Source organism: Crocuta crocuta, unplaced genomic scaffold, assembly GCF_008692635.1.
Source record: "Crocuta crocuta isolate KB4526 unplaced genomic scaffold, BGI_CrCroc_1.0 scaffold131, whole genome shotgun sequence".
NCBI lineage: Eukaryota > Metazoa > Chordata > Mammalia > Carnivora > Hyaenidae > Crocuta > Crocuta crocuta.
Genome location: NW_027528977.1, coordinates 8,181,217 through 8,194,502, shown reverse-complemented (window position 1 = coordinate 8,194,502; position 13,286 = coordinate 8,181,217).

The window sequence follows — 13,286 nt, the reverse complement described above, 5'->3', positions numbered from 1 at the left end:
CAAAAGTGATTAGGTGGTAGGGCAGAGTGGCAAAATGGTCTTGCTTCATCTTGGATATTCTTTTCCCTTGGACCCAACAGAATCAACCATTTCTGTAATGCAACCTTATAAATAAAATTAATGTTTCTTTATAGCTCATTCTTGCTTTTTGTATTTTGCCATTTTAAAATTATTTTATAGTAAAATAGAGGAAACCACATAAAACAAATATAGTTACTGAATTGCATAGACACCTTTGTAACCATCGCCCCAGGTCAAGAAATGCAACATGTACCTCCCATCTGCCTGGACCCTGTCACAATCACCTCTTTCCAAGAAAAAATAGCCATTATACCAACATTACCAACCTTGTTGAATTAAAAAAAAAACCCAGCATATCACTACTGTACATCAGAATGATGATACTAAATACAACCACTACCGCCAATATGATATCTGAAAAGTGTTTAAGCAGGTGTTTTCCCCAGTCTTCCCCCATTAAAAAAAAAAAAGTGGTTTTATTATATCTACATTGTCAGATCACATAGCCATGGCATACTTTAATTTCTCCTCCTTAATTCTTATTTAGTCATACTCCTACAAGCAAGTATATATTTAATGCTCACCCACAATCTTTATATGGATGTCTTCCTAGATTTTTAGATTATATACAATTCTCCTGTAGGACAGGATCATGGAAATAATGTTCTCTGAATTCTTGCATGTTGATAACATCTTGTGTATGAATTTATACTTGAAAGTCAGTTTTACTAGATAAAATACCTAGGCTTGCACTTTCTTTCCTCGAATAACATGTATACATTTTTTTTTCCCTTCTGGTACAAAGGTTGCTGTTGAGAATTTGATTTTAATCTGACTTTTTCCCCTAAAGATTATTTTCTCTTTTTGCCTGGATACTCAAGTCATTTTTCCCCCTCTAAAGTCTCATAGTTTTATAAGAATGTGTCTTGCAGTTGGTCATTGTGGGTCATTATTCTCATGTAAATTGTATAGTTTTAAATTTTTTACTTCTAATTCAGGAATGTTTTCCTGAAATACATACTTTTGTATCTGTTATGTTGACTTGTTTGGTTTTAATATTCAAGCAATACTATTATCTATATGTTGGCTCTTTTTTGCTTATCTTCCGTGTTTGTTACTTTTTAATTTCTTTTATTTCTTTTCTCCTGTAATTTATTATCCTTAAGGTGTTTTGTATTGTGTTTATTTCCTTGTATGTCTCCCCTGGCTTGGCCTTCTTTTCTAAAATGACTTTTTCTTTTATTTTTCATCTTTTCCTTAAATCTTTCACCTTCTTTTTTGAGGTTTTAAAGTTCTGAATTATGTTGTTCTTTTAACTCTTACATAATTTTCTTAACTTTTAACTTAATTTCATTTAGGAGGTCATGTTTGGAACTGTTTTGTGGTCCATATCTTGCTGGCATGTTTTCAGAGTCTAAAGGGCACTATTCTGTTTTTCTCTCCATTTTCCTTCTATATATTTGTATTGAACTGACTTATATATTTTCCTTTTGCTCATATTTGTGTGAAACTAATTTTCCTAAACTTTCCAAAGATTTGACTCTAGGTAGCTTTCTTAATTTCTTGATGCTTCCAGTTGTGTGTGTGTGTGTGTGTGTGTGTGTGTGTTTTAAGTGTTAAATCACAGATTCACTTACATTTTTTCAGATTTCCTGGCTCTTTTTCCCTTCTCTAACTTATCTGGACCCTCTCTTTCATTTGTCTCATTGTCAAATTCTTGCTGAGTTTTGATTCCACTCTAAGAAGTTTCTCCCAGATGTGGGGCTCTCTCTTGAAAGGGAATTCTTGTTGTTTGGTTTTGACAACTCCTGAGGCTCAGACTGCTTCAGTCCTTTTCAGGCTTTACCATGGGTACCTTGTGATCATCCGCTATTGGACTGAGCAAATTGCTTTCCAGTTTCTGCTGCTTTTGTCAGATCAGCTGGTCTTACTTTCCAAGAATACCTGTGCGCTATTGTGCCCTTTCATTTTCAGACCCATTAGACATCCCCTGGCTTCCCTGTGTGTTCTCCCACTCAGGCACTAATGCCAGGTAGATCTTGTGGATGTTGTTAATTTATTGTTACCTGCTTCTATCTGTGGATTCGAGGGGCTATTTTGTCAACTGGTTCTGAGGCAAAAGTTGCTTTGTTCTCCCATCTAGTTGATGGCTAGATGGCTAGTTTATGGAGGGATTCAAGGAAATTCTTCATATAAGTATTTTAATATATAAATATGATGATATAGTCCCAGTGAAATAACAAATTAGATTCTTTTATAAATAATACATGATGTTATTCTTCTCTTTTTAAAATGAAATGTGATTCAATGTCAAAAAAATGCTTACTACTTTATTTCCCAACCCAATATACAGAAACAACCAATACTTAAACATTTCTCTTATTAAGTCTGATTTGTTATGGGATTCTTTAACATATCAATTAATTTTATATATTCCAATAATTATTCTCTTCTGTCACCTATTATTTCATCCTCCCACCCTCAAAATCTATACACAACAGGACAAATATAAAAACATGTAATCATACCACTGACTCTCTGAGGAAGTGTACAGTAGTCATATTTAGTTATGTTTGATTTCTATGCATGTGCACTATTCAGTAAAACTTGCTAGTTAATATCAGAGCTGTACTCAAAAAATAAATAAAAAATTAAAGATAGTTCTACAGAGCTTTATAATGTTAATTTATAAGCAACACCTTTTTATGAGAGACAATAAATTTAAAGATTAAGAGTAAATGCACAAAATGGCCCATTTGTCATTTAGCTTCTGGAGAATTCTGTGTACAATATAGTCCATTTGCTGAACAGTGGGTGTTCAGCCTCTCCAAGGGGTCTCGAGTCAATTGACAGGTTTAAAAAATGCATAGAGGGGTGCCTGTGTAGTTCAGTTGGTTAAACATCTGAGTCTTGATTTTGGCATGGATCACGATCCCACGGGTCATGAGTTCGAGCCCCACACCGGGTTCTGTACTGACAGTGCAGAGCCTTCTCGGATTTCTCTCTCTCTGCCCTTCCTCTGCTCATGCTGTCTCTCTTTTTCTCTCTCTCTCTCAAAATAAAGAAATAAACTTTTAAAAAATGCATACAAATAAAACTATGACAATTTATGGAATTTTAGTTCATTCCTTGTTTTCTCAGAAGGTGTGGATATTCATTTCTAGTATAATGTGATACAAATAAGAAAAATCCATATTGCTGCTCTCTGTGGGAATTTTTTAGCCCTGTGGTTCACTGCTTCCTGTGCCTTGGTGACATATATATCTTAAGAACAGTGGAATAGTCATGGTAGATATTGGCCATTGTCCCAAATGTGTGCTAGCATTGATAGTTCTTTGTTAATTGGGGATTTGTTCTTCTAAAATTGTATTTTTATCTTCTTATATACACTAATCAACAAGCTAATCAATAGAATTGAAGATTGTAAAATGATAATAAATAAAAGATTATACAAATATTCAGATCTGAAAAGTTCTCGGTGTTTTCTAGAACCCTCTTGGGAGTGCCCTGTCACAATCTCTTGAGGCTGCATCTGGCAGGAGCAGCTACTTCCAACTGTATCTTGCCAGGTCCAGATTCTGGCCCTTCTAACTGCTGACCAGTCCTGATGTGCACATTGTAAATGGCTTCAGCTCCCAGTCCCGCAGTCTTTCTGAATTAACTCAGTGATATTTCCAGCTGCTGGGAAGATGGTCCTGTCAGCAGAACATTATGTTCAGAGTGGCTTGATCTGTGTGGCCTACTTCCTTTCCCTCAGGACAGTGAATTCACACTGTACACTCTTTGCCCTACGTTTCTTCTACATGCAGAAAAGTTGGCTTGGCAACTTTATGTGAGCAACCAAATATATGTGTCTACATATATGTGTATATGTTTATATGCATGCATATATATACACATATATGTGTAGTTTAAGTATTCATGTAATTTCCCATCATATAGGGAAAAATCTCATTGCAATTCATTGCTAACTACATCTGCATGGCCTCTGCTTATTTCAGGCACAATTGTTTATCCTCATTAATCTTTTGGTACAGTAAGCAACTAGTGGAATCACTTAGGATTCCAAAAGGAAATAAATGACAAATGCACGGGAAATTTGATGGGGGACTAATTATAAATTTGTGGGTGGTATATAGGGGACCCACAGGGTGGAGAAGGAATCCATAGCTAGGAATAGTGAAGCTGCTCCCACTGGTAGGCTGGAAGGCATGGGAGAGGGAGACGTTATTGAAAGCCAAAAGGCTGAGCATAGAGCACACTATCTTGAGACAAGAAATGATTTTCTTTTGAACGACACAGCCAGGTTCAGGCGACTCTCCACGAAGAGAATTAGAGCAATAATACCCTGGCCTTGTTCTCTTTCCTCTTTATTTTCTACCTGAACATGCCCATTGGCAGAACCCAATCAGAAGCCGAATTGCTTGAAAGCCTGTTAGGTAGAGCAAGGTAGAAAGGAGAGAGAATGGATCTGCCTCAAGTAAATAGAAAATATCCAGTACATTAGCTGTTTGTCTCATTAGAATAGACCTGTCTCAGGCTAAACATGTATCCTGATGTAATATGATACCTCTTGTGGCTTATGCACATGTCATCCTGATTTAAGAACATCTCCTTCTTACTATTAAACTAGAGAGAAAGCACTCTTCTTACCTCTGTCCATGCTGCTAGCTAAGAAAGATGATTTTTATTCCCATTTTTATTCTCTCTCCTTTAAATATTACTCATTAAAAAGATAAACCAACGAGTTTGGAAATAAAAGGCAAGCTGAAAAAAAAACCCTCTATTATTCTATGTAAATTACCTATAGAATTCTTTTTAGCCACCTCTTTATTTTTATTCTCACATCTGTGTGTAATCAACTATGTCATGAACTTTATTCTAGATTTAAAATGATAATAGTAAGCCCCTAATTCATCTTTGCCACCCATAATGATGAAATAAAAAAGATCATTCATCTATTACCATGATGATTGATTAAGTGTATGTATCACTCAAGACAGGTTGGATTACACAGCTGTAACAAACCCTGAGGTCTCAGTGGCTTAAAACAAGAATACACTCAGTGAGCCCAGCTGCAGATCTCTGCTCTTCACAGTCATTCAAGGACCAGATTGAAGTCTGCACCACCATCCTTGACACTGCCATTTTATGATGTGTTTGTATGATCAACACAGCAGGTGGAGAGCTCTGGAGGGTCTCATGCCAGTACTTAAATATTTCCGTCTGAGAGACGCACCCAGTACTTTTGCCCATAACATTGGCCATAAATAGTTATTAGGTATAAGGTATATTTATTTATCAGGCATAGGTGTGCCAGGAGCTGCAGCCTTCTGTGTGTCCAGGAGGAAAAACTGATCAGTGAGCCCTGATACTGTCTACCACCTTATGAGATTCCTTTTTGTCCTAACCTGAATGAAATCAAGATATCTTAAGAATTAACATTATTTCTCTTTTGTATATTCTCTAGTGACACTCAGCCATGATCTGCCTCTTAATTTTAGTCTTTGAACACCTGGTATCAGAATTTCTTTCTTTCCTAGTTCATCTGTGGAAGTTTTGCTCATAGAGGAGTCCTCATTTTGAATTTTGGATCTGTTTTAAGATGATCACATACTTCACTTGAAGCTCAGTCTAGAGGCAGACTGCAAAAGACAAAGATACTTTCTTCTAAAAGCATAAATGAGATTTGAATTAAGATGACTGTGAGGTATAAATACCTAGCAACTATGAGAGATGACATTCGGAAGATGAGAAAGGTAAAAATGCAAGCTATTGCTTTTCTTCATGGAGGGCACCCAGGGGCATCCAAGGTATGCATGTGTCCATCCAATAGACACATCCCTAAACGATTTCCAAGTTATAGTAGATGAAGTGGTACTGCCTTCAATTTCTGTTAGTCATCTCTATGCTAATAGATATGCTAATAGATCTAATGCTTATGGAGCTAATAATATTAGTGGGAAGAAAAAAAAGTCCTCAGGGAAGTCTGGCTCTCTGTCTTTATTAAAATAATTTAGGGGCACCTGAGTGGCTCAGTTGGTTAAGTGTCTGACCCTTGAATCTCGGCTCAGGTCATGATCTCACAGTTCCTGGGATTGAACCCCACATTGGACTCTGCACTGAGAGTGTAAAGCCTGCTTGGGATTCCCTCTCTCCCTCTCTCTCTGCCCCTCCTCCACTTGTGCTCTCTCTCTCTCTCTCTCAAAATAAATAAGCTTGAAACGAAACAAAATAAAATAATTTGCAAATTGATTGGGAGAGTTGGTTACTAAACTACATTTTTCCAAGATCCTTTCTTAATTTTATCGTTGCCTGCCCTAAAAATTTAAACATGGAGAAACATACAAATGGATATGTATAACTCTATTAAATATATTGTTTGTTATGTAGAAGTCAGTAATAAACTGAATTTTTATGGTGCTGAACCAGTGCTAGGAAAGATTAAAAAATTTTTTTTTTTAATTTTTTTTTTAATGTTTTATTTATTTCTAGGAGAGAGAGAGAGAGAGACAGCGTGAGCAGGGGAGGGTCAGAGAGAGAAGGAGTCACAGACTGAAACAGGCTCCAGGCTCTGAGCTGGCAGTCAGCACAGAGCCCGACGCGGGGCTCGAACCCATGAACCATGAGATCATGACCTAAGCGAAAGTCGGACGCTTAACCGACTAAGCCACTCAGGTGCCCCGAAAGATTAAAAATTTTTAGTTCAAAAGGTGAAAACCATCCTCTTCACTGTTCCCAACAAGGATAACTTCTAGGAGGCCCTAAGATGATAAGACATTTCCAAAATATTAATAAGGAGCAGGCTTGTCCAAGTGAGTTCTTTGATTTTTAGTTTTATTGGAAACATCACAAACTATCTTGATATAAACAACTTTCTGTTTCTTCCCCAGCAGAATTCTTAGATTGCTGACCTGGCAAAGCACATTTTCATTCCGTTCAGATCATTGTTTATGTAACTCAGTGCTAGCTTTCCAACGTTTCTTGCCTAATGGCTCTTAAAATCAACAATCTGAGTACCACAGGGAGATAGACTGTGTAAGTGCTGAGTGGTAATGAGTAAAGCTTTGATGGAGACCATTCCATTCTCCTCTCTTTTCGCAGCATATGAACAGAGGGGATGGAATGGTCACAACTGGGATGGGAATCAAAAATTGTATCTATGGAGTCTCTCTAGATACGTACTTGGCAGGAAAAAAAAGTGGCAAAGAAACCAACTTGGAAGACGTGCTCTTTCTAAGCTTGCTTGCATTTTCATTTTACTTTGAAATATTTGATTATTTCAAAAGTAACATATTGTCGTTATTAAAAAACTAAATGCTACGCAAATATTTAACAATAAGGTAAAATTCCTCTTTAGCCTCACCCTTCAAAAGTAACTGTTACTAACAGACTTAGTAGAACTTCTTCCAGAGTTTATTTTTTAATTTTTGTGGAATTCTTCCCCTCTTCCTCCTCCTCCCTCTTCTCGTCTTTCTCCTTCGGCTTTCTCTCCTCCGTCTCTTCTTCCTCTTCCCCCTACTCTTCATCTTCCTTCTCCTTTTCCTTTTCCTCTTCTTATTCCTCCTTCTCATATCCCTTGTTCTCATTCTTCCACTCTTTTTCTTTCTGTTTTTGTACTACAAACTAGTGCAGGTAGTATTGCTGGATCAAAGAATCTGAACTTTTATAATTTTAATAGATTGTCAATAATATATTTTGCCAATCAATATGTTATCAATTGCTTTGCCAAATAAAGTTGTATTAACCTACATATCCCCAGTCACTTATCAATACTGGCTAGTATCAACAGTAAGTCTTTGTTAACCTTTGTTAATTCTGTTTTAATTTAAATTTATTTAATTATTAGGTTTAGCTTCTTTTTTATTTTATGTCTTTTTTTTTTTTAATTCTGAGAGAGACAGCGTGAGCAGGGGAGGGTCAGAGAGAGAGGGAGACACAGAATCTGAAACAGGCCCCAGGCTCCAAGCCGGCTGCCAGCACAGAGCCAGATGCGGGGCTCGAACCCACGAACCGTGAAATCATGACCTGAGCTGAAGTCAGACGCTTAACCGACTAAGCCACCCAAGCACCCCCAGGTTTAGCTTCTTTTTATACTTTTATCAGTCCATGGTATTTCTTCTGAGTTGTCTGTTCATGTCCTTTTTTTCTATTGGGTTATTCGCTTTTTTAAACACTGATTAATATATATATATATATACACATTAATATGCTGTTGTATAATATGTTACCTACACATTAGGGATATTAGACTTTTGTCTTTTTTGTGTGTATTGTCTATACTTTTTCTTGACTACCTCTGTTTTCTTCCTTTTGTTTAAGGTACATTTTACCTTGCAGAACTTTCAAATTTTCACGTGAACATATATATTCACAATTTATTGCTTCTAGGTTTCATGCAATGCTTAGAAACCCTTTTGTATTCTAAGTTTATAGCAACTATTTACCATTGTTTCTTTTAGCTTCTTTGTGAATTTTACATTTTTGCTTTGTACGTAAGTTTTTCATTCTTCTGGAATTTATTTTGTAACAAGATGTAAAGCATGGATTCAATTTAATTATTTTCCAAATTGCTATCCTTTTCCAAATGGCTAGCTTATTGTAAAACCTGCTTATTTCAATAGTCCATTTTCCCCTCTACTGATTTGGAATACCATCCTTATCAAATACTACATTTTCATATAGTTTGTTGTATTAATTTTGGCTGTCTATTTGTGTACTGATACTAGACATTTTTATTACTGTAGCTTTAATATATTTGAATATTTAAGAGACCTTCTAGTTTCCTTTGATCAAATTATGGACCCAACTTTAAAAGTACAGTGGAGATATTGATTTTTATAACACTGATTTGATACATTAGTTTGATGAAAAAATAACACCTTAAAACTATTGAGTCTTTCTATCCAAAAATAAAATTAAAATAGTTTTTCAGGTGTTCCTTTATGTCCCTCAGTGGATTTTTATGCTCTTTTCTTTTGGGGGGTATGCCTCTCTGGTTAAGTTTTCCCAAAATGTTTTGTAGTTTTTGTTTCAATTATAAATATATTTTTCTATTATGCTATATGAGAAAATAGGAAGTTATTGATTTTTGTATATTAATTTTGGGTCCAGTTAAATGCTGAATTCTTTGTTTTCTCCTAGTACTTTTTTAGTTGTTTACTTTCCATTTTCCAGAAAGATAATCATATAGTCTATATACAGTAATGACATTGCTTTTCTTATTTGTTTATGTATTTATTTGTTTGTTTGTTTATATTTTATTTCTAAATCTTACTCTGGTACACTGTTTTCAGAGTTCTACCAGAGCAAAGTGAATCTATTAGGGTAATATTAGGCATCTTCCATCTTGTTCCTTGCTTTAATCATATGTTTTCAGTGTCTCAACATTAAGCAAGACACTGGCATTTGGATTATATATGCTATTATGTTAGCTATAAAAGTTTATTTTATTGACATTTTTTAGAAATTATTTATTTACATTTTTCTGACTATAACCACCTTTATATATATATATATATATAAATTTATTAATATATTTTGAGAGAGAGAGATGAGGAGATGAGAACCCTAAGCAGGCTCCAATCCACACTGTCAGGACAGAGCCTGATGGAGGGCTCTAACTTACAAACCATGGAATCTTGACCTGAGCCAAAACCAACAGTCAAATGCTCAACTGACTGAGCCACTCAGGAGCCCCTATTTTATTGACATTTTTGAAAACCAAAAAAGCAATGATTTTAAAGCCAGGTCTTACAAAAGATTAAATTTTATCAAATGTATTTTTGCTATCTATTTAGGTTACTATATGGTGAACATTATGAATAGAATTCTTTATTTTGATCCATGCCTGCCTTCCTGGAATGACTAAAACCAGAAAAGTGAAACTAGTCCATATTTTCTTTTTAAAAGCTGCCTTTATGTGATTATGATGGCTGTGATATGCTAATTTTATAAATAGTCTGGGAAATACTTCTTTTTTTTTTTAATGTTTACTTATTTTTGAGAGAGAGAGAGTGATCAGGGGAGGGGCAGAGAAAGAAGGAGACACAGAATTCGAAGCAGGCTCCAGGCTCTGAGCTGTCAGAGACCTGATGCAGGGCTTGAACCCACAAACCGCGAGATCATGACCTGAGTCGAAGTTGGTAGCTTCACGACTGAGCCATCCAGGTGCCCCAATACTTCTTCTTTTTTTTTTAATGTTCTCCAGCATAGTTTAAATAACATGAGGATTTTATTTCTTGGGGATTTGAAACAATTTCTTTGTGAAATTGTTGGGGTTTATTGATGTTTAGGGAAGTGTCTTTATAAGATTAAAATAACCAATAATTATAAACTATATTAAATAATCTGTCAATCTTTTCTTGAGCTCATCTTCATGATTTTGTAATAAATTTGTAATTTGGATTGAGTTATCCATTTTGTCCCAGTTTAAAATGTATTAGCTTAAAATTGTACAAATCTTTCTTTATAACGCTCTTAATTTATGGTATATTTGTGTTTTTCTCTCATTATCATTCTTAAGTTTGTGGATGTTGGTTTGTATTATTTAAAAATATTTACATATCTGGGGTGCCTGGGTGACTCAGTCGGTTGAGCATCTGACTTTGGCTCAGGTCATGATCTCATGGTCGGTGAGTTCGAGCCCCAAGTCGAGCCTGCTTTGGATTTCGTGTTTCTCCTCTCTCTGCCTCTTCCTTGCTCACACTGTGTGTCTCTCTCTCTCTTCCTCAAAAATAAAATAGACATTAAAAAATTTTTTTAAACATTTAGGTATCAATTTATTTAATTTATTATTTTAGGAATTACCTCTAGAATGATTTATCAATTCTTTTGCATTTCCATTTTATAATTCATTAATCCTGTACCTGTTATTTACTATTTCACTCTCCTTTAGTTTCATTTTGTGGTTTGATTTTATCTGATTGGTTAATTTGTTTTTATTGTTTAATACTTAGCAATATTGGGGTTTTAGATTGTGCAGATTCTTTAATATTTTCCTTTGTTTTTCTTGGGCCATTTTAGAATTTTTGCATTGATCACTTATTATGTTATCATGGTTAATATTTATATAGATTTTCTTTTAAGAATTATAATACTATTACTCTTATTTTACTTATTTATATTATTTTGAGTTGATTTATACCAACAGTTCTTATGTGGTGGGTGTTCTTCCCTTGTGAATTTTTTGTTTTGAGTCATCTTTCAGTTGGCTCTATTAAGAATTCATATATATTTTATTTTCAAGAATTGCTTTTAGTGCACTTATTTCTGAGGTAACGCTAAATCAGACATTTCCTCCTACTCTGTGAGTGACAGGCTGGCTGGATATGTAGTTTTTGGATGCCATTCTCTTCTCTTCATCCTTCTGTAGATGTCGTTTTTAAATCTTTTTGGCCTTTAGTGTTGCTGAAGTGGAGTCTGAGATTATTCTATTTTTAAAAATCACTTGTAGAGAATTTGATTCTTCTCCTCAAGTACTTATAAGTCTTTGTTTTTGAAATACAATAATATCAGTAGGAAAGACCATGATTCTTTGTTTTTTTTCATGAAGCACAGATAACCTTTTAACATTAACCTATAAGTGTTCTTTTAGGCAAAGAATGTTTTATTGATGAATAATGCTTACATTCTGTTATTTATGTATGGACTGCCTTTCAAATTTATTATTTTCATTTCTCTGTTATTTTCTTAAGCTTCCTCTCCATATTACAACTGTGTTTTTACCAGTGTTGGCTCATTGTTTTGCTGTTTCCAATTTGGTTTTTATTTCTGTAATGATATGTGCTTCCCCCTTAGCATTGCCAGCTCCTTTTTGCATCTTCCTTACTTGAAACAACATCTCATCTTTGTTCTCTTGCATCTCTTCTCTTTAATCTGATTACCTATTTAAGATATTTGGTCTAAAATTTTCTTCTATTTCCTGCAGTATCTCCATTTCAAAATATTTTCTTCATCTGTCATTTGTTGGGTATGTTCTTTTCTTTCCATTTTAAAAATACTATCAACTGCATTTTTTCTTCTATTAATTTTTGACAGATGTATCAGTCAGTTAAGTTGAAGATAAAGGAAATTACTTTAGATATTTTAAGCACAAAGAATTTACAGCTGGGCAGTTTATATTCACAGCATTACTTGAAGGGCAGAAGGAACAGATCCTAGACTGGGATGCCAAGAATGATCCCCAGAACCTGCTTATGAGCTGATATACTATGGGAGCTACTTCCTCTGCAAAAGTCAGGAAGCTGCCATGGTAACACATGACATATGCAAGACTGTCAGTTGGTTAGATGTGGTAGGAGGCATCTGTGAATGTTGTCTTCTGATTGCTTCAATTTTCATAGTGAAGTTGGAAACAAAATCATGATCAAGAATGAGGATGCAAGAGGAGATGATGGACGCTTTAGAAGAAAGAAGAACAAGTAAAATAATTTTCTAAAAGAGTAGAAAATGAATAGGCTAAGGAAGTATACTATAATAGCCAGAGAGCATTAGGAGATTTTTGAAGTTTGCGGCCATGAATTCAAAGTGAGACCAGTCAAGATAGTTGTGTGTGTGTGTGTGTGTGTGTGTGTGTGTGTGTGTGTGTTTAGCCACATCCAGCTACAAAGGTACAGGCAAGTGAAGGTTGAAAGGTTTGAATTTAATCAGGGTTAGAAATTATCCAAGGATCTATAATGGAAGGAGAAGGACAAGGGAGTTAAGGATGTCTAGCAGTAAGGATTATAATGAGTGCATATGAGAGTAAAGCTGGTTAAGAAAGGGAAAGAAATATCAAGAAGGTAGAGGGACAGCAGAATGTTGGTAAGACTAATGATATGGAATCCCAGTGGGGCCAAAAGATCATTGGAATTTGGGTGCTAGAAGGATTGACAAGAACTGAAGGAGGTGGTTATCTAATAGTAGAACATGTGAAATTATGATTATGGAGAGATTAAAGTTAAAATGACCAAGTCTATGGTATGACCATGAGAGTAGGTGGCTAAAATAATGTGGAAGACAAGACTACTGGAGGAGAGGTGTTTAGGGAACTGAGAAGCTAGGAAAATTGAAGGATCATCTACATGTATCTTGCAGTCTTCAAAAATTAAGAAAGGAGTAGTCATGGAGAGGAGGACAGTGAGCCAGAAGTGAAAATGTTTGAAAAATGAGGGGGAATAACCTCTGGAGGAAGGTATGCATATAGAATATAGAATAATATTGAAGGATAGGAAGTAATATCGTCCGATGCCATGAAATATAAAGCTGGAGGTATGGAGGTAGAC